Source organism: Cydia amplana, chromosome 19 (genome assembly GCF_948474715.1).
Source record: "Cydia amplana chromosome 19, ilCydAmpl1.1, whole genome shotgun sequence".
Lineage (NCBI taxonomy): Eukaryota > Metazoa > Arthropoda > Insecta > Lepidoptera > Tortricidae > Cydia > Cydia amplana.
Genome location: NC_086087.1, coordinates 3,330,083 through 3,354,484, shown reverse-complemented (window position 1 = coordinate 3,354,484; position 24,402 = coordinate 3,330,083). Strand labels below are relative to the sequence as shown.

At 37.0% G+C, this 24,402-nt stretch overlaps 1 non-coding gene across 1 annotated transcript; it reads right to left on the bottom strand.

Annotated features, from left to right (window-relative positions):
- Positions 1 to 258: 258 nt before the first annotated feature.
- Trnay-aua (transfer RNA tyrosine (anticodon AUA)) lies at positions 259 to 331 on the bottom strand. Its single transcript has one exon. It is a non-coding gene; the product is annotated as a tRNA-Tyr (tRNA).
- Between the last annotated feature and the right edge of the window lie 24,071 nt (positions 332 to 24,402).

Genomic DNA, 24,402 nt, shown 5'->3' with positions numbered 1-24,402 from the left:
TCCAGCGCTCTGCCATCTGAGCCACCAAGACCTCATCCATAGCCAGCAAATCTTTCCACCATATTATGGGTCAAGGGGACCGTAGCGACATCTACCGTAAGAGTGTTACACTTCTTAAACGGCTACCGGAGTTCCAAGTCATATTGGAAATTCACCAGTTACGATGTGCTACCCATACTAATTTTATTTTTTAACAAGCAGAAACATCTGCGAACGATGCTATTAAGCTTAGAATAAATTTAAAAGTGGAAAAATTACTGTCTTGGGTGAGACTTGAACTCACAGCCTCTGGATCTATACTCCAGCGCTCTGCCATCTGAGCCACCAAGACCTCATCCATAGCCAGCAAATCTTTCCACCATATTATGGGTCAAGGGGACCGTAGCGACATCTACCGTAAGAGTGTTACACTTCTTAAACGGCTACCGGAGTTCCAAGTCATATTGGAAATTCACCAGTTACGATGTGCTACCCATACTAATTTTATTTTTTAACAAGCAGAAACGTCTGCGAACGATGCTATTAAGCTTAGAATAAATTTAAAAGTGGAAAAATTACTGTCTTGGGTGAGACTTGAACTCACAGCCTCTGGATCGATACTCCAGCGCTCTGCCATCTGAGCCACCAAGACCTCATCCATAGCCAGCAAATCTTTCCACCATATTATGGGTCAAGGGGACCGTAGCGACATCTACCGTAAGAGTGTTACACTTCTTAAACGGCTACCGGAGTTCCAAGTCATATTGGAAATTCACCAGTTACGATGTGCTACCCATACTAATTTTATTTTTATGGCATTTAAATCAATAAAGAAAAACTCAATGACATTAGGTACATGTAACAGTTTTTCCCCACCTCAAAAAGTGCACAGCGTCGCTAAAGAAGTTTTCACTTCAAAATTTTTGGTACCTACAAGTTTTATCGCTGACTGTACTTTTCTTTCCACAGGCAACTCATTAAAAGCCCCAAACATAAGGTTGTGTTATTTTATCACAGAGTTCCTATGGCCACCTAAGCTCCTACTGTCCCCATCATTAGATCCAGTAGGGCTAAGATGGCCGGCTCTTTATCATTAGTCACCATGTTTGTCACGTTCTAACAAATATGTAAGTGCGAAAGTGACGCATAGCCTGACAGGTGATAAAAAAACGGGTTGCCGGCAGAAGTGAAAACTCAATGACTAGTGCAAAATACACTACCGGTCACTACCTATGTATAATTGAGGTTAACGCCATCTAGCGTTATTTCGTCGCATTACTTGAAACCCCTAAGCACATCACTGTTAGTACCTACTCGAGTTATATTAATACCAGTTAGAGCGAAACTCACTAGATGGCATTCAAATCAATAAAGAAAAACTCAATGACATTACATGTAACAGTATTTTTCGATCAGGTCACGTGTCCGTCTTACGGTCACGTGACCGTCTTATGGTCACGTGATCGTCTTACGGTCACGTCATCTCTCGCGAGTTTAACATTTTTTCCCCACCTCAAAAAGTGCACAGCGCCGCTAAAGAAGTTTTCACTTCAAAATGCGACCATGATAGCTGCATGGCCAGGACACCATAATATTCAGGTCAGGTGAAACTAAAATAAAACCACATGAATTTTTCTGAATGGAATCCTCAGCGCTATCATGGTCGCATTTTTATCACTTGTCATGTTATGCGTCACTTTCGCACTATTACATCCTTGTTAAAAAGTGACAGGCGTGACAAATGATAAAAAACCGACCATCTTAGCCCTACTGCATTGAATTCTCATGTAAGTTATCGGAAACTGCATTTAGTAAGAAGTTATTTATGGTCTGTATCCTTACTGCAAGTTTGACACTGAAATATTCGCTAGCGCCTGCGTAAACTAACTCACAATGCTTTTCCCTCATATTGGCATTTGGCATTGGTGCAGTGGTGCAAGCACTGCGTGATGCACTGCGTTTGAGTTGACACAGTCGCTAGCGTTTTCGGCCAGCTACGTGCTGAAGGCTTATTGGCTGCATGAAGCTGATTTATATTATCTTAAGTTAGTACCTACAAATATAAAAGATACAGTCGCCATTAGATATATCGGAGCGGTCAAGGCGATCACAAATATCTGAACACGCCTTTGTTGTAGACTGCATATGCATAGAAAAGCTTGTAAAAGTGGTGTAGGATGCTCGCGGTATTTCTTGTTGTGGTGCCCAGGCCGCGTAGCCAACATGCCAATCGCTTACGTGCCGTAGCGATCGAAACGCAACTGTCACTGTCGCACTAATATGGAAGAGTGATAGAGACACACAAAGGGTTTCGTTGTCTAAGCGATAGCGATTGTAACCTTGGCTAAGCCGGCTGGTGACCTTCGTAAACCTTTCATAATGCGATATCTCTTAATTTAGTCTGTGATTAACCTTTTGGACGCCAATGACCGATATATCCGCACCGTAGGCTCAACGCCAAAGACCGATTAATCGGTCACATATCACAGAGCAATACAGACCTACGTGCATATGCCTAAAGTTCAATTTCAGTTTTGACACTTCGGTGACGTGGCGTCAGCGTGACAGCTTTTGTGTTTGACACGGCGTCGAAAAGGTTAATTACTTTGTACAGGCAACGTTAATTACCTGTAGATATGATCAAGCATCTACACCTAATGTATTTTTAAACATTTTGTGCAAAACAACATAAATAGACACACCAAAACATATAATTGACCGCTTTACTGTATAAAGAGATGTCGTTTGTCTGGTTACAATTTATTGTATTTTGTAGTTTTTTTGTATTTGTCTCTACAGTTAAAACTGGCGCAAAAACTAAAGAGACTTCGGTAAGAAAATCTATTTTTCGTTTTGTATAGAGGTGTTTTCGGATTTCTTTCTACTCAGAAAAAGGCGTAGAATTCCGAATTTCTATGAGAGATTCGCCTACATCCCTACAAATCTCTACTAATACATATTATAAATTTGAATGTATCCGTCTGTCTGTCTCTCAGCTTAAACCGCTGAATCGTTTTGATGAAATTTGGTGGAAATAGTTTGAGACCCGAGGAAAGACGTAATAGGCTAATTTTTATCAGTCAGCAATTCATCATCATCATCACCCTGCAGACGAAATTGCGGGCTGATGCTAGTTTTTACAAGCTTTTTATTTAACTTTCCACGATAATATCAATGGTTTGTTAATTAGTGTGGGTCATCATGGAAGCTAAATTTGACCCACTTTCCGATTTCCCATTGAGCTGAAAATTTGCATACGTATGTAAGTCTGGTGACAATGCAATAGTATGGTACCATCGAGCCGATCTGATGATGGAGACAGAAGGTCGCCATAGGAATTCTGTGATGAACAACACAACCTATGTGTTTGGGTTTTAAGAATTATCTCAATGAGTATTAGTTGCCTGTGGAAAGAAAAATACAGTCTGCGATAAAAGTTAGTAGGTACCAAAAATTAAATTTTTGCCAAAAACTTATTATTTTATAATTGTATAAATATTTTCCAGAGATTCTACATTAATGTACTTAACCGTGTAGTGCCATGCGAGAACCCTGCAGTACCCTTCATGAAGGATCCAAATGGCTTTATGCATGTTCGAGTCAAAGATAATAATATTCTTATAACAAATATAACTTTCACTGGGAAAACGAATAATCTTCAGGCAAGTAAAGTAACCGCAGTTGGGTCTCTATTGTTTCCCATAAAGTTTTAAGTCATAATGTATTGTTTGTCCGCATTTTCGTTAGTCATAATTGGGTTTTTCTCAGAAACGCGTAACTTTTTAGGTTTGATATAAAACAAACCTAACCTTACCTTACCTATAGGATATCCTTACGAAAATCCTGAAAAGTTTACGGTTGCAGCCTTAGAATTTCAACCTTAATTAATAACAAAGTGCAAGTAAAAAATTTCGAACAAAAAAATTCAACCTTATTGAAAACACAACAAGATTCAAACTTCCTTGGCTATAATTTTGTATGGTGCGCGGCACGAGGTTAAAATATATTTTCCAGTATATTTTCCATTATTTAAATAACTACATAACCAGCATGAGTATTTTTGAAGTGAAAACTTCTTTAGCGGCGCTGGGCACTTTTTGGAGTGGGGAAAAAATGATAAACTCGAGACAGCGTAAGGCGATCACGTGTCCGTAAGGGGCGTAAGGCGATCACGTGACCGTAAGCCCCGTAAGGTGGCCACTCATAATTTAAATGGCATTTAAATCAATAAAGAAAAACTCAATGTTATTTGACATTTATGTTGCGGACTCCTTTTCAAGACTCTTTACATATGTTCAAATAATTTGACGTTGTCATGGCAGTATGTAAATAAACATGTTAATGAAAAAGTGTGATCTTATTTGAGAATGATAATAATATATAATAAATAAATAGAATACCTCCGCTAAACGTATGTATCGTGTTACCGGGCGTCGGTAACATAGTGAGGTGAGTTTTCACTTCTATCGGCACTCCCGGAGTGCAACCGTTGTTGCTTTTCTTATCTATATTGTTATTCAATAATTATCCTCAGGCCACTTTTAAAGACATGTACTACATCGACGGGAAATGGCAGACGACCTTCATCGCCAGAAATTTGAGTTGTCATAGCAAATTGATTTCTATCTTATTGGATTTCGTTGGTTTGCGATTTAACAAGAAAAACTGTGCGGTACCTAAGGTAGGAGGTTCTAATCTTAAGGATTAGGTACTTATTCCTTTAAGTCTGCAGCAAGCTCGGTTCTCCATACAATATTATTTGTCATTATTTTTATGAATGGTATCAGTCGATCAGGTTTGTTTTGAGGATCAAGTGTCTGTATGGCACCTATTGTCTTAAAGCAATACAATAGTCACAAATGGTGGTCAAAGTCTGGCACCCGCACTTTACTGACGCTTCTATGAAAATGGCAATACATCGTGACGTCACCATGTAACGGGGAAATTGCGATTTTGTCGGTGAAATATTGCGTTTATGTATATTGTTACGATACAATATTTTTTTATTTAAATAAAATGTAAGGAATCGAATGGTACCATTATTTTTCTCCTATTTGGAAGTCAAGAAGATTTTTTTTTGAAACTTTAAGGTCTTGTAACTTTTATTATTCCCATATATTTTTTGTTTCCAATGAATTGTCATAAATTGCTCATTTTCTATGTATTTAACTAGATGTGTCAACAACCCTATTGTTCAATGTTGTCATTTGTTTTTTTTTTTTCAGGACTCATTCCTGTTCGAGTTTGACTATAACAAGTTCGATCACTTGTGGATGCCTCACCGCGAGTACGGAAAGATGAGACGACGCCTGGAGGTACGGTGCAAGGCTGGGACCATCTTTTGCAACGATTTCGAGTCTGACATCAAGCCTGCCAGTTAATAAAGACATTAATAATCAAACCTTTTAACTAGCGACCCGCCCCGGCTTCGCACGGGTTAACAAATCTATATATATAAACGTGAAAGACCTGACTGACTGACTTAAATCAACGCACAGCCCAAACCGCTGGGACTAGAAAGTCCAAATTTGACAAGTAGGTTCCTTATAATGTCTAGGGGCTAAGAAAGGATTTTTCAAAATTCATCCGCTATAGTTTGTATGGGGAAAATATACTAATCCACGGGTACGAAGTCGCGGGCAACAGCTAGTTATACATAAACCTTCCTCTTGAATCACTCTATCTATTTAAAAAAACCGCATCAAAATCCGTTGCATAGTTTTAAAGATCTTAGCATACATAGGGGCAGACAGCGGGAAGCGACTTTGTTTTATACTATGTAGTGATTACATTTTATCTTTATTTACGGCAATCCCCGATTTTGTTAACACATTCGTTGCGGCAGCGCCAAACCAAAACTTACTGCCAGTGCTTTATGAGTCATATGCTGCCCTTATAATGACTGACATACTCGTATTTTCCCGCACAGTGTCCTAAATTTAAAGGTTCCTAAAGACCTGGGACTTAGAGCCATGATGCCAATCGTTTTCGCCGTAGCGAATTAAACGCTAATGTCTCTTTGTCGCACTTATATGGAAGAGTTATAGAGAGACATTACCGTTTCTTTCGCTATGGCCCAACCAAACGATTAGCTAGGCTTGAGCTAGGCCCTCTGACAATTATCGATTTTAAATAAAATTAATTCTGAATGTAAGACAATCCTTGTGTCTTGGCGTTGTCCACGGACCTATACAGGGTGTTGCCTATACGAGCAAACAATTATATCATATTATTATACTCCTCAAACTATAAACTACGCGTACTACTGTACGTATCGCGCTTGCATTACACCGCCACGGCTGCTGAAGTGGTGGAGTATGTACACCAGAAGACCGGTTACACGCTGAGGGTGTTCCAGCTTCGATCGCGCCACTACGTGCACTTCAACTCTTTTGTGGTGCGCGTGCCGCGACCGCTGCAGGGGACCATCGAGTGCGCTGACTTCTGGCCGAAGGGTGTCGTGTTTCGGAGGTTCCGGGGCAAACTGCCGCATCCGACACAGGAGCAGCCGATGCAAAGGAGCCACGCCGTTTTGTCGACAAAATAACTAGTGTTTAGTTTTAAGTTTATAAAATACATATGTATGTTAGCCTGTAAGGTATTTGTAATATGGGCCTTGTTGCCTGAATTAAATTTCTAAATAAAATAAATAAATAAAACTTTTGTTATACAACTTTTAAAAATTATGAATCCTTTAGACTTCTTCTTTTTCATACAAATTAAATATTGCCTTCAATGTACGCTGACATCAGTGTGTTTGACGTTGCTTGTCACGCTTTAAACATAACAAAATTTGCAATACATTGCGTCTTAGAATAAATTTTAAAGTATAATAAAAATCAAAACACACAAGTTATTTTTAAAAGTTGCTGAACAAATGTTGGTCAGTTTAAGGAGAACAACCTACACCTACAGTTTAATTTATTGCCCCTGTTACAGGAAACACCCGGTAGATGTGAAAAATTTTAGACGTTTTTAAACTCTTAATTTCACGGGAATATACTTCTCTTGTCGCACAGAACTCACGTAATACTAGTGATGGGATAATAAATAATCGATAACAACTTTTTAAATCTACAAAATATTTATTATCGTCATCATGCATACAAAAAAACAAGCAACAACGGTTGCACTCTGGGAGTGCCGATAGAAGTGAAAACTCACCTCACTATGTTACCGACGCCCGGTAACACGATACATACGTTTAGCGGAGGTATTCTATTTATTTATTATATATTATTATCATTCTCAAATAAGATCACACTTTTTCATTGACATGTTTTATACATACTGCCATGTCTGCCATGACAACGTCAAATAATTTGAACATAGTTAAAGAGTCTTTAAAAGGAGTCCGCAACATAAATGTCAAATAACATTGAGTTTTTCTTTATTGATTTAAATGCCATTTAAATTATGAGTGGCCACCTTACGGGGCTTACGGTCACGTGATCGCCTTACGCCCCTTACGGTCACGTGATCGCCTTACGCTGTCTCGAGTTTATCATTTTTTTCCCCACCTCAAAAAGACCCAGCGCCGCTAAAGAAGTTTTCACTTCGAAAAATATGTAGCCAAATGCCATCGTGGTCTACTAAAAATGGCTTCCACGTGAACACAATTTTATTGCAACGCAATTCTGAGCGAAAATGTTGTATTACAAAGACTTGAAAAGTATGAAACCGTAACGAGGCAGCACTCACGTTTCTGCACATGTTTTGTGTAAAATTTTTAGTCAAAACTTTTCGCATAAAGTTTGTACGTGACGCTGTACACAGATGTTAAGAGTGGATCTAGGTAGGGCTTAAAAGTAGGGAATGCAACCTGGTAAAAGTTGCATAGAAATTACCGGAAAACCACGTACCGGCATTTCTCGTACTAAATATATATTCGTTTAGAGCAGATTTTTGTTCGACCTGTATTCCCAAAAGCTACCCCATCTGTCTGTCTGTCTGTCTGTCTGTCTGTCTGTCTGTCTGTCCGTCCGTCCGTCCGTATGTCACAGCCAGTTTTTTCCGAAACAATAACAACGAATACTGTTGAAACTATAGTTATAGAACACTAGCTGTTGCCCGCGACTTCGTACGCGTGGATTTGTATATTGGTGGTTATATATTCTATATTAGCTTAGAACATTATGCAGAAAACGATAGCAGTAGGGACTGCAGTTAATCATTTGTTAATTATTATACACAACCTGGCTACGAAGTTTCAAGCCCCTAACTGAATAAAATTGTTCTCGATATAATCCCTCTCAACCCCCAGCATATTTTCAAGTCCACTATTTAGTAAAACCTACTACCTAACTACCTATTTACGAAGTTTGAAGTTCCTAGCTTTAAATAAAATTTGAACTCTCTACCAACTTTCAACCCCTTCTTAAACCTTTTAGGGGATGAATTTTTAAAAAAGCTGAAATTACTTATTATGTATTATAATAATATGCCTTTATACAACGATTCAAGCCCCGCACTCAAAAAAATGTTTGACCTCCATACAAACTTTCAACCCCTATTTAACCCTTGGGGGTTGACCCTTTTTACCAACTTGAGGGAAGAATTTTCAAAAATGCCGAAATTACTTTTCTTGTATTCTAATAATATGTCTTTATACAAAGATTCAAGTCCCGCACACAAAAATGTTTGATCTCCATACAAACTTTCAACCCCTATTTAACCCTTTTAATGGATGAATTTTTAAAAACGCTAAAATCAATTTTCTTGTATTCTTATAATATGCCCTTATACGAAGATTCAAATCCCGCACTCAATAAAATATTTGATGTGCATACAAACTTTCAACCCCTTTTTCACCACCTTGGGGGATGAATTTTCAAAAACGCTGAAATTACTTTTCTTGTATTTTAATAATATGCCTTTATACAAAGATTCAAGTCCCGCACTGAAAAAAAATGTTTGATCTCCATACAAACTTTCAACCCCTATTTAACCCTTTCAAGGGATGAATTTTTAAAAACGCTGAAATTACTTTTCTTGTATTCTTATAGTATGCCCTTGTACAAAGATTCAAGTCCCGCACTCAAAAAAATATTTGATGTGCATACATACTTTCAACCCCTTTTTCACCACCTTGAGGGATGAATTTTCCAAAACGCTGAAATTAGTTTTCTTCTCTTTTATTATAATACCTTTTTACGAAGTTTCAAGTTCCTAGCTTACAATAAAATTTGAACCCCAAGACAAACTTTCATCCCCTTTTTAACCCCCTTAGGGGTTGAATTTCCAAAAAACGTCCCATAGCTTTTTTTTGTAATCGGCTATTATGCCTTTCTAAGAAGTTTCAAAGCTTTTGTAATGGATTCAAACTTTCAACCCCTTTTTATCCCTTTTAGGGGACGAATTTTTGAAAACGCAGAAATTACTTTTCTTGTATTCTAATAATATGCCCTTATACAAAGATTCAACTACCACACTCAAAAAAATATTTGGTCTCCATACAAAATTTCAACCCCTTTTTTACTACCTTGGGGGATGAATTTTCAAAAACGCTGAAATTAGTTTTCTTGTTTTTTAATAGTAAACCTTTTTACGAAGTTTCAAATTCCTAGCTTAAAATAAAACTTGTACCCCATACAACATTTCATCCCCTTTTTAACCCCCTTAGGGGTTGAATTTTTCAAAATCGCTTCTTATCTCTTGTACACTTTATAAATGCAACCTAGTGTGCAAATTTCAACTTTATAGCTTTTGTAGTTTCGGCTCTGCGTTGATGAATCAGTCAGTCAGTCAGTCAGGACACTTGCATTTATATATATAGATAGATAGATAGCTGTTGCCCGCGACTTCGTACGCGTGGATTTGTATATTGGTGGTTATATATTCTACATTAGCTTAGAACATTATGCAGCAAAATATTGCAGTAGGACGGTTAATCATTTGTTAATTATTAATATTATACAACGCATGAGATTTGTCTTTCACAACCTATGAAGTTTCTAGCCCCTAACTAAATAAAATTGTTCTCGACATAATCCCTCTCAACCCCCTTAGAAGATTTTCATGTCCTCTATTTAATAAGACCTACTACTAACTACCTATTTACGAAGTTTGAAGTAAATAAAATTTGAACCCTATATAAACTTTCAACCCCTTTTTAACCATTTTAGGGGATGAATTTTTAAAAACGCTGAAATTACTTTTCTTGTATTCTAATAATATGCCTCTGTACAAAGATTCAAGCCCGTTCTCACAAAAATGTTTGAACTCCATACAAACTTTCAACCCCTTTTTCACCACCTTGAGATATACATTTTCAAAAACGCTGAATTTTTTTTTCGTTTTAAAATAATACCTTTTTATGAAGTTTCAAGTTTCTAGCTTAAAATAAAATTTGTACCCTGTACAAACTTTCAACCCCTTTTTAAACCTGTTAGGGGATGAATTTTACAAAACGCTGAAATTACTTGTATTATCTTCTAATAATATCCCCAAATACAAAGATTCAAGTCCCGCGCTCTAAAAAATTTTTGATATCCATACAAACTTTCAACCCCTTTTTCGTCACCTTAGGGGATGAATTTTGAAAAACACTGAAATTAGTTTTCTTGTGTTTAAATTTAATATCGTTTTGCAAATTTTCAAGTTCCTACCTTAAAATAAAATTTGCACCCCAAGACGAACTTTCATCCCCTTTTTAAATCCCTTAGGGGTTTGAACTTCCAAAAACGTTGCAATTACTTTATTTTGTAATCGGCTATTATGCCTTTCTAAGAAGTTTCAAAGCATTTGTTATGGATTCAAACTTTTAACCCCTTTTTAACTCTGTTAGGGGATGAATTTTACAAAACGCTGAAATTACTTTTCCTGTCTTTTAATAATATCCCCAAATACAAAGATTCAAGTCCCGCGTTCGCAAAAATGTTTGATATCCATACAAACTTTCAACCCTTTTTTCACCACCTTAGGGGATGAACTTTCAAAAACGCTGAAATTAGTTTTCTTGCATTTTAATAATATATCTTTTTACGAACTTTCAAGTACCTAGCTTAAAATAAAATTTGAACCACATACAAACTTTCAACCTCTTTTTAACCCTGTTAGGGGATGAATTTTACAAAACGCTGAAATTACTTTTCCTGTCTTTTAATAATATCCCCAAATACAAAGATTCCAGTCCCGCGCTCGAAAAAATGTTTGATATCCATACAAACTTTCAACCCTTTTTTCACCACCTTAAGGGATGAATTTTCAAAAACACTGAAATTAGTTTTCTTGTATTTTAATAATATATCTTTTTACGAACTTTTAAGTACCTAGCTTAAAATAAAATTTGAACCACATACAAACTTTCAACCTCTTTTTAACCCTGTTAGGGGATGAATTTTACAAAAGGCTGAAATTACTTTTCTTGTCTTTTAATAATATCCCCAAATACAAAGATTCAAGTCCCGCGCTCGAAAAAATGTTTGATATCCATACAAACTTTCAACCCTTTTTTCACCACCTTAGGGGATGAATTTTCAAAAACGCTGAAATTAGTTTTCTTGTATTTAAATTTAATATCTATTTGCAAAGTTTCAAGTTCCTAGCTTAAAATGAAATTTGCACCCCAAGACGAACTTTCATCCCCTTTTTAACCCCCTTAGGGGTTGAATTTCCAAAAACGTCGCAATTACTTTATTTTGTAATCGGCTATTATGCCTTTCTAAGAAGTTTCAAAGCATTTGTAATGGATTCAATCTTTCAACCCCTTTTTAACCCTGTTAGGGGATGAATTTTCAAAAACGCTGAAATTACTTTTCTTGTCTTATAATAATATCCCCATATACAAAGTTTCAAGTCCCACACTCACAAAAATATTTGATCTCCATACAAACTTTCAACCCCTTTTTCACCACCTTGGGGGATGAATTTTCAAAAACGCTGAAATTAATTTTCTTGTTTTTTAATATGATACATTTTTACAAAGTTTTAAATTCCTAGCTTAAAATAAAACTTGGACCCCATACAACCTTTCATCCCCTTTTTAACTCCCTTAGGGGTTGAATTTTTCAAAATCGCTTCTTATCTCTTGTACACTTTATAAAGTCAACCTAGTGTGCAAATTTCAACTTTCTAGCTTTTGTAGTTTCGGCTCTGCGTTGATGAATCAGTCAGTCAGTCAGTCAGTCAGTCAGTCAGTCAGGACACTTGCATTTATATATATATAGATAGATAGATAGAGAGAAGTAAATTTTTACATACTTTAACGGCACATGTCAAAAAATACAATAATAAAAAAAACCTTAAAAACTACTACATTTAAACCAAGACACTTAACATAAAACTAATAGCTAGGTACTAATACTAGGTAACTAATCAAATAACCCACCCCGAGTCATTCCAGGCGCAAAAGTCCCCAACACGCTCGCTGCGTTTCCGCGTTGAATCGCAATAGATAACCTTTGCACCAGGAATGACCCGGAGCGGGGATCAAGTCCCCTCTCTCGCAAGCGACTCCCGAGCTCCCTAAAGAAGGACCGCGCCTCCGAGCACCAACACCCAGTGGTCTCCACCGCGAGCGGAACAAACAAATAACCACCTAGGCACGCGTACTTTTCCCGCTTTCTAAGAGCAGCTATCTCAGCAGCTGCCCCCGCTAGACCTACTGTGCGACTCAAGTGCGAAGCAGCAAAAGTGCTGACGCATGTTGCGTCCCAAAGCAGGCACTTCCCTTTCTGCCAAGGCACCAACGTCATGCCATCCGGCCTCCTCCCATCAGACCGGCTAAGGCCCGGGGGCTCAAGCAAACAAGGCACATTTGCCGAGACTAGCGCTCTGCGTATGATGTCGTTTAGAGCGTGATGGCGTGGGAACCTTCCCGCACATCGGCAACAACTCAGAGCGTGGTGGCCATTGCTCTCCACCATGGCGCCGCAGATGCATAAATGAGGAACGCACACATCCTTGGAAACTTGGTAAGTAGATGTATTTTGTGAACCGCATCAAGATTTTCACACAAAAATAGAAAAAAAAAAACAATACATTTTGGGGGTTCCCCATACTTAGAACTGAAACTCAAAAAATTTTTTTCACCTCAGCAGCTCGAACAAGGGTACTTTGATTCTTAAAAACAGTGAGCAAAATGCGATTTTGCTCACTGAGTGAGACAAAATGACATTCAAGTGACCTTTATTGTCAAATGTCATTTCAACATGCGGGGTCTAATAAAAGTTCGAAATACTTGGGTTCTATTATCTCTGTCCCTTTCACACTGTTAGCAAAAAGAAACAGACAAAAAAAAGTTAAAACGACATTCAACGGTATATTCACGGTTTATAATAGACCCCCGAAAAACTTCAGACTGCATCGTTCCAAACCACGTACGAGTATGAATTCTTAATAATTAATAAATAAAAATAAAGTTTAAGATTTCATAAAACCTGATAAAATACTATATTTTAGGTATTTTATTGTACAATTAAAATAACGAACTCAAGAAATACACAGATCATCACGCAAAATTAATTATTTTACTTTTAAAATTTCTACCATAGTTGACAAATAGTACGTATCCGCAATTCGGACCGTATCTTACAAAGATTTTTTTTGTTGTCAAAGTTGGCGATTGAAGTGTCAGTTAATGTTTGTTATTTCTATATTATTTTACTGGAATTTATTATTACGTTTTGTTTTTGTGTTCCATTGCGGTAATTAAACTTAATTGTTTGTATATCTTAAGAAAACATGAGTGCAGGCGTATTAAGTGATGAAGAAGGATTACATTTTTCAAGTTGTCTAATAGGTATGTTCTCACTGCGCTGAGGTGAAAAATGTTGTGTACTACACGAGATCAAAGTTATTTACATCTCGTGCGCTTTTGAGTCCCTTACTACGCTCAAGATTCTAAATTAGATTCACTCGCTACGCTCGTGAATCTATTATAGAATCTTTCGCTTGCACGGGACTCAAAATAAGCACTCGAAGAAATATCAAACTTTGATCACTTGTTGTACAAATAACTATTTTCATCAAACCCATACGTATGGGGTATCTATGGATAGGTCTTCAAAAATGATATTGAGGTTTCTAATATTTTTTTTTCTAAACTGAATAGTTTGCGCGAGAGACACTTCCAAAGTGGTAAAATGTGTCCCCCCCCCCCCCCCCCCCCTGTAACTTCTAAAATAAGAGAATGATAAAACTAAAAAAAAATATATGATGTACATTACCATGCAAACTTCCACCGAAAATTGGTTTGAACGAGATCTAGTAAGTAGTTTTTTTTTAATACGTCATAAATCCCCTAAATACGGAACCCTTCATGGGCGAGTCCGACTCGCACTTGGCCGCTTTTTTTATTTCTTAAAAAAAGCGGCCAAGTGTGCTTAATTTTATTTCTTGTAGTTGTAGTTTTATGTAGTTTTTAATTTTTCTGTTTAAATTACTTGTTATTGCTTTATGATGATAGTAGTTTATGCAACAGTGATATAATAAGACTACGTCTCGTTTTGTAACTTCGACCCTTGAATTTTAAGAACCAATTATGAGCTGTTGCATACATTACTTTTTCTATGACAGCTGCAGCAAAAAAAAAAAAAAAAAAAAGAGTTATTATTAAAAAAAAAGAGTTATTATTAAAAAAAAAAGTTATTATTTAAAAAAAATTGAGTTATTATTTAAAAAAAAAAAGAGTTATTATTGTAAATGAAAACATACCTCTTTCAATCAAGATGATCGGAACTTGTATCTTTTTCTACTCCAGCACTTAAATGTGTCAATTAAATGACTGACAGTGATATCTAAAGCAATGTCATTTGAATGATTTGTCTATAGGCTCATAAGATGACTGCTAGCAGTCATCTTATGAGTATAATACAACTGCTTTATTTTTTTTAAAGATACAAGTTCCGATCATCTTGATTGAAAGAGGTATGTTTTCATTTACAATAATAACTCTTTTTTTTTAAATAATAACTCAATTTTCTTCGACCCTTGAATTTTAAGAACCCTTATTATATCACTGTTGCATAAACTACTATTTAAAAAAATAAAGCAGTTGTATTATACTCATAAGATGACTGCTAGCAGTCATCTTATGAGCCTATAGACAAATCATTCAAATGACATTGCTTTAGATATCACTGTCAGTCATTTAATTGACACATTTAAGTGCTGGAGTAGAAAAAATAATTAGTATTTCTTTGTAGGTAATATTAGTTATTATGTTAGTTTGAATATTTGTTCATTAAAGATCTTAGGTAAAATTACCTAGGCTAGGCTAGGCTATAGCAAGCATCTACTTACATTAGTACTATTAGTAGGATTAGAGTCGGACCACGATAACTCTGCATGGTATTTGTAGTGACAAAGTGTTGCAATGTCATCATTAATGTCAAATTTATATGAAAATATGTTTAGGTATTACTGACGCTTCCTCAATTTATTCGGAGGGCCTACCGCAAAAACCGAATTTCGCAAATGGCGGGCATCTGTCTCTGTCACTCTAATTACGCCTTCATTGGAGTAAAAAAGAAAGATCCCCGCAATTTGCGATTTTCGGTTTTCGCGGTAGCCCCTCTGTTCAATTCGGTGCGAAGTTAACTTAAACGGATTTGTAAGTATTTGTAAGTATTTACCTACCTACTTACTCTTATTCTAATTGTGTTGACAATCCTTATTGGAGCTATAATTTTATTTCATTAGTATTGTTATTATTTTCATTTTAATTTTGACGATAATGATAGAAATTCTTATATTTTTGATCTTATTGCAAACTTATTATGTAATTGTCTTTCATGAAATAAATCATCTAATCTAATCTAATCTAACACTGGTGCGCCGCGACAGTATTCGCGCGTGAGAAAAGCTACCCGTCTTTTTCTAACTATAATTATTAATTAAAGGACGGGTAGTCTATCTCTCGAGCGAGATACTGTTGTGGAGAACTCGTGCTGAGCCTACTGCCTCTAGCAAAATGACAATCGTTATAGGCCTCGTAAAAATCCTTGGAGGATATAATCAAACGGAGACGCCATGTCTGTAATTTTCTGTACAAAACAGTCTGCCGATTTTTGCGGGGGAGGGGAACGTCAAATGTATGCGTAACGTAAAAATAGCCATGTCAGATAAACGTCAGTCCATACATTGTGTGTGACCGTTGGCCGCCTATTTTCGACAGAGGGGAAAGCCTGTCAATGGCTACTCCGTTTAGTTGTATCCTCCAAGTAAAAATCACTTTTATTCTCTTGGACATGCGATTTATTTCAGTTAAAAGCTTTGAAAAGATTGCGATTGGATGCAAATTCTATTTGGAACAGTCTGCCGGCGATGGAACGGCAGTAAATTAATTAACTGGACATTGTTTTTAGACGAACGTTGTGGGTTTTTATGGCTCCTCTACACGATGGGCCAACGCCGGCCACTCCAAGGGACGCAGCCATGCGGTAGAATGAGATAGCAATATCACTTGCTCCCTCTAACGCATAAATGCGTCCCTTGGAGTGGCCGGCGTTGGCCCATCGTGTAGAGGAGCCTTTACATTTCTATTGCGGTTTGAATGTGTTTTATTAACTTTTAATTAGTAAGTGCTTTATACCGAGAAACGATTGCTTACTTGTCGACGAGTAGAATACAATTCTGTACGCATGTTTATGATGGAAAAAAATGTCCTTCCAAGTTAGTGAATTGATGTGGCGTGGTTCACTTCGCGATTTTGTCGCGTCGCTACAAGTACAAGTACCTACAAGTACATGCGGCCCACACCAATTTTGGTGTCTTTCCATAGTAATTGCCGCGCACCGCTACGGAACAGACGTCTGCTCGCGCTTGCGCTACCTGGCGGTCATATCTGTCGTAATAGATGCGTTTTGTTAGAGACTGAATCTTCTGTACTATTATTTATTCTGTGGTGATATTTAACAAGAATATCTTTTAAGAAGTTCAGTTTATAGATCGCTTGGCTGTATCCAACCCCTTTGCACCGTTGCTTTAAATTTAAAGAACTCGTAACTGCATTTATTTAAAACCCGCAACCGGTAACTCGATAACGGGCAATCTTTCAATGCCCCGAAACACTCCAATATGTATGCAAATGCTGAGACACGGACAAATTGTGTTTGCCAGACCGTCTCACGTGAGAGCATCGTCTCGTACAAAATGGGTAACGAATACACTAAAAGTTACAAAAAAATTACTATGATAATAATCTTTATACACTCTATTATCTTTGCTATCGATGATGAGATGGTGATGTATGACAAATGTATCGATAAAGTCACGGAATCGGGCTAAATGCGTCTCAATAAACGTGAAAGTTTTAATAGGTAGTAGTGGCGGCGCGTCCATAAAAGTCGAGTCCCACCGGCTTGCCTGTTTTTGGATGTTTGAGCGGAGTTGTAAAGGAAATTTGTAAGCCAAATTTGCCCCGGCTTGCCTATTGATCAGGGATGTTGCGAATATCCGCATCCGCAACCGCGGAACTTCCGCATTATTTTCAACATCCGCATCTGCATCCGCATCCGCATAAAATCGATGCGGATTTAATGCGGATGCGGATGTGGAACAGGTCGGTACAGGGACGTCTTAGCATCGGCGTAAGTGCTAGACTACTAGGTAATTTAGTCATTAGCCAAAAAAACCTATTAGAAATTAGCAGTCAAGCGTGAGTGGGACTTAATGTACGGAACCCTTGGAACGCGAGTCCGACTCGCACTTGGCCGGTTTTTTGAAATAAAAATTACTAAAATGTAATATTTGACGTTTTTTATGTACCTATCTTGACATGATTTATTTTCTTATTTATAACCACTGATGCATAAATCTTCTTTCACCGTTGAATTTCCGGCTACATTTTGCATTCAAATACTCTATTCCTTCCATTTTACTAGCCGGGGAATAAATACGTCCGGCAGAATGACATAAATCGGTGGATATTTCGTTGCAAATTTCAGTTTGCCAAGAATGAGCCGGCATTAGTGTCGGATAACGGCAGTTTGGACTGAAACCGAAAACCGGATTAAATATAGGTATTTGTATATTCATAATTATTATAATTTAGGCTAAATAGGATTTTGAGGCAGCCCAAACAGAATACTAAACACCATAGATGAGGGTCGCTTTCAGGGGCCCGTTTCTCAAAAGCTTGTAACTTGTAATACAAGTGGAAGTCCCTTTAACAAAAGCTGTCAAAAAGTGACATCCGCTTCTATTATAACTTACAAGCTTTTGAAAAACGCTGCTTGCTTGCTTACAAGGATATGTCTAACTAAGGATTCCTAGCTATGATATTTGTATTCGCAATAACTATACACATGTTTCTAAAATAAATGATTTGATTGATTGATCTAATTGTTAATCAGGCTCCTTGTAACACGCGGCATTGTGATATCCCTTTGAAAAAAAACTTTTGAAAAAGGACGTAACTTAAAAATATGCGCACACTTTTGAAAGTCTTAGAGTTATAAAAATAAGTTAAAACATATCTTCACTTATACGAAAACTCAGAAACCTAAAGACGTCCCTACCAAAAATATCCCAAGTTCAGACTTTAATAGTAGCTACGAAATTTTAAATTCATGCAAATAAATTTCTGTTGTTGTTCCCACACTCAAAACCTATACATTTATAAAGCAGTAAATATCGTAGCAATAGTAAGGAGGTTATGACCTTCTTAAATACAGGATGAGGTATGAGCAAAGATACATTTATTGAGTAATGTTAATGTGTATAAAATCTAAAACAATTTCGTGCTTCGAATTTGACAGGTAAACGAGATGGCGCTGTACTGCTCCATAGATTTTGCAGTCACAGAATTGTCAAAAGTTGACGTTTGACAATTCAATGACCGCAAAACAGATGGCGCAGTACATCGCCAACTGTTTTGGATGTCAAACTTAGGGGTACGTTTTTTTCGTAATTTTAATCTCTCTAATATTACAATTATCTTTGGGTATGAATAATGGGCGGAGAAAGTTCTTAATTTCAATTTAAATATGTCTGTGAGTCCGACAGACCGCGGTATTCGGAAAACAAGATCCGTTCTAGACTATAGAACGATGTACTAAATACGTTGTAGATTAGATTTTAACTAGTTCTCTTTTGCAGCTCAATTCGGGCAACAAATGTCACTTTTACGTTAAAATATCGTAAAAATATCTTGTGGAAATCGTTCAAGAGTAACCAGAATCGCGACAATGTCAAATTTGACAGGCTAGAATCGGCTAGATCTTAAAAATATCTAAGTAACTTGGTGATGTCAATAGACATCTAATAGATAGTTCAAAATCCGAATCGGGGCCATTATCAGTGATCAAATGATCGGTTTATTAGATCTTAGCGGTGACTACAGACTCAAACTCCAGACACACGGTGGTGCCCTTCTTGCTGGCGACCATCACCCTCCTCAGCACCCTGCCGTAGTCCCTGCTCGTCACGAACACGTGGTCTACGAAGTCGTAATCTACGTTGTTGAACACGTACACACCCTGAAAAGAATGTTGTAGAATGTTGTATGTAGAAGAATGTTGTAAGTAGGTGTAAATTTGGCATGCCAGATACTCGTGAAATGTGTGCTTCATTTATAACTGTTGACCATATATTCTACCATGTTTTAAACAAAATAAATGATTTATGATTTAAGACATATCTCTGTTTATATAATCCAGTAGGCCTAGCACATGATTGGCGCGACAGTATCTCGCGGCAAGATAGACTACCCGTCTTTTTCTAACAATGTTAATTAAAGAGGGACGGGTAGTCTATGTTGCAGAATGGAGTTTTAGTCTGTATAGCAACATTAAAAAAGTTGTCCTGTCAACTGTCTTCTTGGAAAATTCTATCTTTCGTTTAGTACGCACATTTTGGATTTTAATTCATTTATTTACTTATTTGGACCCCATGGCCCACGACTTGGCCTTTAACATGGTCCTTCGAGCCGGATGCCGCACCCAGCTCATGTTAAAGGCCAAGTCGTGGGCCATGGGGTCCAAATAAGTAAATAAATGAATTAAAACCCAAAATGTGCGTACTAAACGAAAGATATAATTTTCCAAGAAGACAGTTGACAGGACAACTTTTTTAATGTTGCTATACAGACTAAAACTCCATTCTGCAACATATTCCGCCAACAGAAGATAACATAACTAGGCACAAATCAATACCTTATTAAATATTAAATCACATTTTACATTAGCTTCTTGTAGACTTGTATTACATAGATCAATATCTAGAGTGGACTGTAATCTTTTAAGGTTTGTGAAATTGAAATTAATATAACTCTTACTAAAAACTAATAAGTTGCTATGTAAGCAAGTTCACAAGATTGCTATGAAAATAGTATGAAACAGTATGTAAAAAACATAATATAAGACACATTTTATAGAACTAAATGAACATCTTATAAATTAATATTAAAATAGGTGCTCTAGTTATCTTGCGTGAAATAGATACTCCACCTATGACTTGGCCTATGGCTAGAGTTACCAAATATACAGATACCATCGTTCAATGGTAAATATACTGATTATAGACCACATGTTAAAGGCCAAGTCGTGGGCCATGGGGTCCAAATAAGTAAATAAATGAATTAAAACCCAAAATGTGCGTACTAAACGAAAGATATAATTTTCCAAGAAGACAGTTGACAGGACAACTTTTTTAATGTTGCTATACAGACTAAAACTCCATTCTGCAACAGTCTATGTCGCCAATCATGTGCTAGACAATTTCACGTTAATTTTGTCAATTTCAGCTTCTGACATGTCAGAGGCGTCTGACATGTCATTTTTTATGACGACTGATCGGTGATCACGTGGTGCTTTCCATAGAAAACGAAGCGCCGGAAGCTCCGGCCCGGCCCTGGCCCGGGCTAACGTGATACATCCTTTCGTATTGCAATTCAGCACCGATTCATTTAGGTTATTGTTATTTAAGATTAAGTTCAGTTTATGGATCATTCTACTTTTTCATGAATCATAAATCAAAATTTTAAATCAATCTTTCTTTGAGAAATGGCAACATCCTACATGAAAAAACGATAATAACAAAGATTTTCCTTTTCTAAAGCCGGTTAACAAATAGGGTAAGTTTACGTTCGGCACTGAGCAGGTCTTCTTATCAAACTTGATGCCGAATATTTGCCCCATCATACCCACGAGGCGGCCTCGGCAGCTCATGCCGCCGATACGGAACGTCTGCCGCCATTCGCCGTTCACCAGAGAATAATCTTGGAGTGTGAGCTGCAATAAAAATAACATAAACATAAAAAACTCTATAAATGTGTTTAGTATGGATGGGCCCTAAGCAAGTGACGTAGAGTATAGGCCACCAAACGAAGTAAAAATGGGGGATATAATTCGTGTATATAAGCGTATTTTGGCATAGTTGTAGGGAATGGTATATTAAATAATATACGGGCGGCAAAGCTAACGGGTAGGTGGGATAAAGGTCCCTTTTTCTAGTTTTTCGTAAACTCGTAAACGGTACCGTAAAATGGGGTGAGTAGGGTCAAAACTGAAATTCAAACCTCGATAACATTTTATTTTTACATATGAAAACTGAATGGTGTATTGTGTTCCGGACGTTTGTATTTTAGTTTTTATTTTATTTTGGGTAGTTCCATTTCATAACTTTGACGATAAAGAGGAAACCCACCTCACCCCGTAGTGCCTCGTATTTGGGGTGAGAGGGGTTTTCATACAAAGGTGATTTTGGAAGATTGTTGCATCGATTTTTTTTTATTTTTTTTATTACTATAGCTCCATTTTAAATTGGAGTACATTATTTTTATAGCAGTAGCCTTAAAATCCCTTCTCACCCCCCTCTCAAATCTTCTCTCCCCATTCATAACCCACCTCTCCCCGCGAAACCTACTCACCCCGTTTTACGGTAGCCCATAGCATAGAGAAATATTGTAAGACAAGAGTGCTCACTCCATACATCAGTTCAGACTATTAATTTCAGTGTCTACATCTAGCATCGAGTAGCGGAACTATCAGTACTGCTACTTGACAATAGATGTAGCATCGACCGGAAAGTCTTATGCTGTTGAGATAAGACTTTCCGGTCGGTGCTACATCTACTCCTTCCGCTACTCTAGTTCCGCTACTCGATGCTAGATGCTAATAGTCTTTTTGGTACTAAAACTGATGTATGGAGTGAGCACTCTATGTATTTTTTTCTCTATGCCCATAGCAAAGTCTTATACGTAAATAATTAGTATAACATTTCTTACAAAAAAGATATACAGGGTGTCCCAATAATGCCGCGTCAAACTGACACACTGTCAGTAACTAGTGGTAGGGGTACTAAAGTCTATTTTTTTATTCGGTAGACTAAAATGACATTTCATGTTATGAAATGTTATTTTATGTTCATATTATGAAATGTCATTTTAGTCTACCGAATAAAAAAATAGACTTTAGTCCTACAATACCCTTACCACATCATCTCACCTTCAGACCCCGATCTGCCTTGTACGCCGTATAGTTTCCCCGTAGGAACGTCTTCTTACTCGTATTATATAACTCTAACGAGATATCTCCGGACAAGTCTTTTGCGTATGGTGGCGATGGATTTTTGCATTTCTCGGCTCGCACTAAAGTGGAGATGAAAGGACCCTGAAATCATAATTTGATCTTAACTTCTTTCCTTTTAATCGGCAAGGTATGAAAGTACAGGAGTTTTAAAGTTAAAATTTAAGTTTTCCGTTGGTTTAGGAATGAATAAAGGAAATACTAACAGTGTGCAAACAAAAAAAATAATTTCAAAGTCGCAACTAGTGTAAATTTCATTCGATAGCGTGACGTGACGTACGCGTTTGCGATTTTTAACAGCGCCCAAACGCCAAAATGTAGTGCATAATTATTTTCCTTCGTATATTCACGGAAACGTACGAACGTGTCTCTATTTCAGTCAGTCTCAGTCTGTGGTCTCAGTACAAAAAGTAATAAGGTTGATTGAAGTAGCATGACAAATACGAATTACGAACGTTACCGAGAAAACACGATGGATAACAATTATGCATTACATTTAAATTGTAACGCCAACGCGTACGTCACGTCACGCTATCGAATGAAATTAACACTAGGAGTACAGAATCTAGTAGTTAAATAAAATTACTTACCGATTTCGTAGCAAGAATGCTTCTTGCCACGATGAAATAAATGCCACAAAATAATAAAGTACATAAATCGCTGCGAATCATTTCGGAGCGTGGGATGGGACCAATCCCAAAATATTTACTATATTTGTAATCAAATGAGTTCGCCGGCAGAAACTCAATTAAATGAATAATAAATTATCTTATGCTATTAAAAATACATTAAGCTAAAAAATTGCATTGCCGTTGGTAGTATTTGGTAGTGCAGAGGATAAAATTGAACTTCATAATAAATACTCTTAAGCGGTATTATTAACACGACGTCACATACACTATTTTATGAAAACAGTGTAGATAAATTATTTTGTAATCAGCCAGCCTATTATGGATAGCTTTATCCATCTTTATCCACGTGATAAAATAACTGTCACTGTTTAACACCGTGGGAAAGAAAGTGACGGACACCGTTTTATCACGCTGTCACGTAGACAAGAACGACCATCATATCCGTACAGATGTTTTAAACACAGATGTATATTTTTATGACTATTAACTTAGTGTGTCATCAGTGTCATCATTACTGGCGACACTTACAGTCTGAACTCGACTTAATAATAATATTATCATTCCAATCACTGAGCGTACCTACTAATGAAATGACATTTTAATACGACCAGTCATTTGCGATTCTAACATCAATGACTCACATAGATCTACAATGTCCCTACAAGATTGCCAGTCAAACGTCAAAACAGTGCGGTCAAAATAAGAATGATGTCAGATGGCATAGTATAAGGTATGAATTCATAGTAGATTGTGTCACAAGGGAGCAAAATGCCATATTTATTAAGCATTCTAGATCTGTGATGCCATGAATATAGTATTTTTTAAACAGGAAGGGTACCCAGACATATATCATCTCAATACAATTTTGCGAGATTTGGCGTTTTAAATCAATTTAAATATCTGTATTCTTAAATACTGAAGTGGATTGTCCAAAAATAAAAACAAAACACTATACGAGTAAATTTATTTGTAATTTTTTTTTGCAATATCTATGAATCCCAAAACACTACATGTCTTCACCAGGAGTGACTTCAGACTCAAACTCCAAACATATCACTGTCTTCTTCTTGCTGGTGAGCACCACCCTCCGCAGCACTTTTCCGTACACCCTGCTGGATTGAATCTCGTGGTCTACTTTATCGTAATCTGCGTCGAATTTGTAGGTACCCTGCAAAATTACAAACATGACAATAAACTTTACATTTGAAACTGATTTTGATTGAGGAAAAATAGGGAGACAAAGGAGCTCCTTGGAGGAACCAGCTGGTTCCTGTACCCAATATAATTGGTGAGATTAAAGCCACACAGCCGTTGGCTTGGTC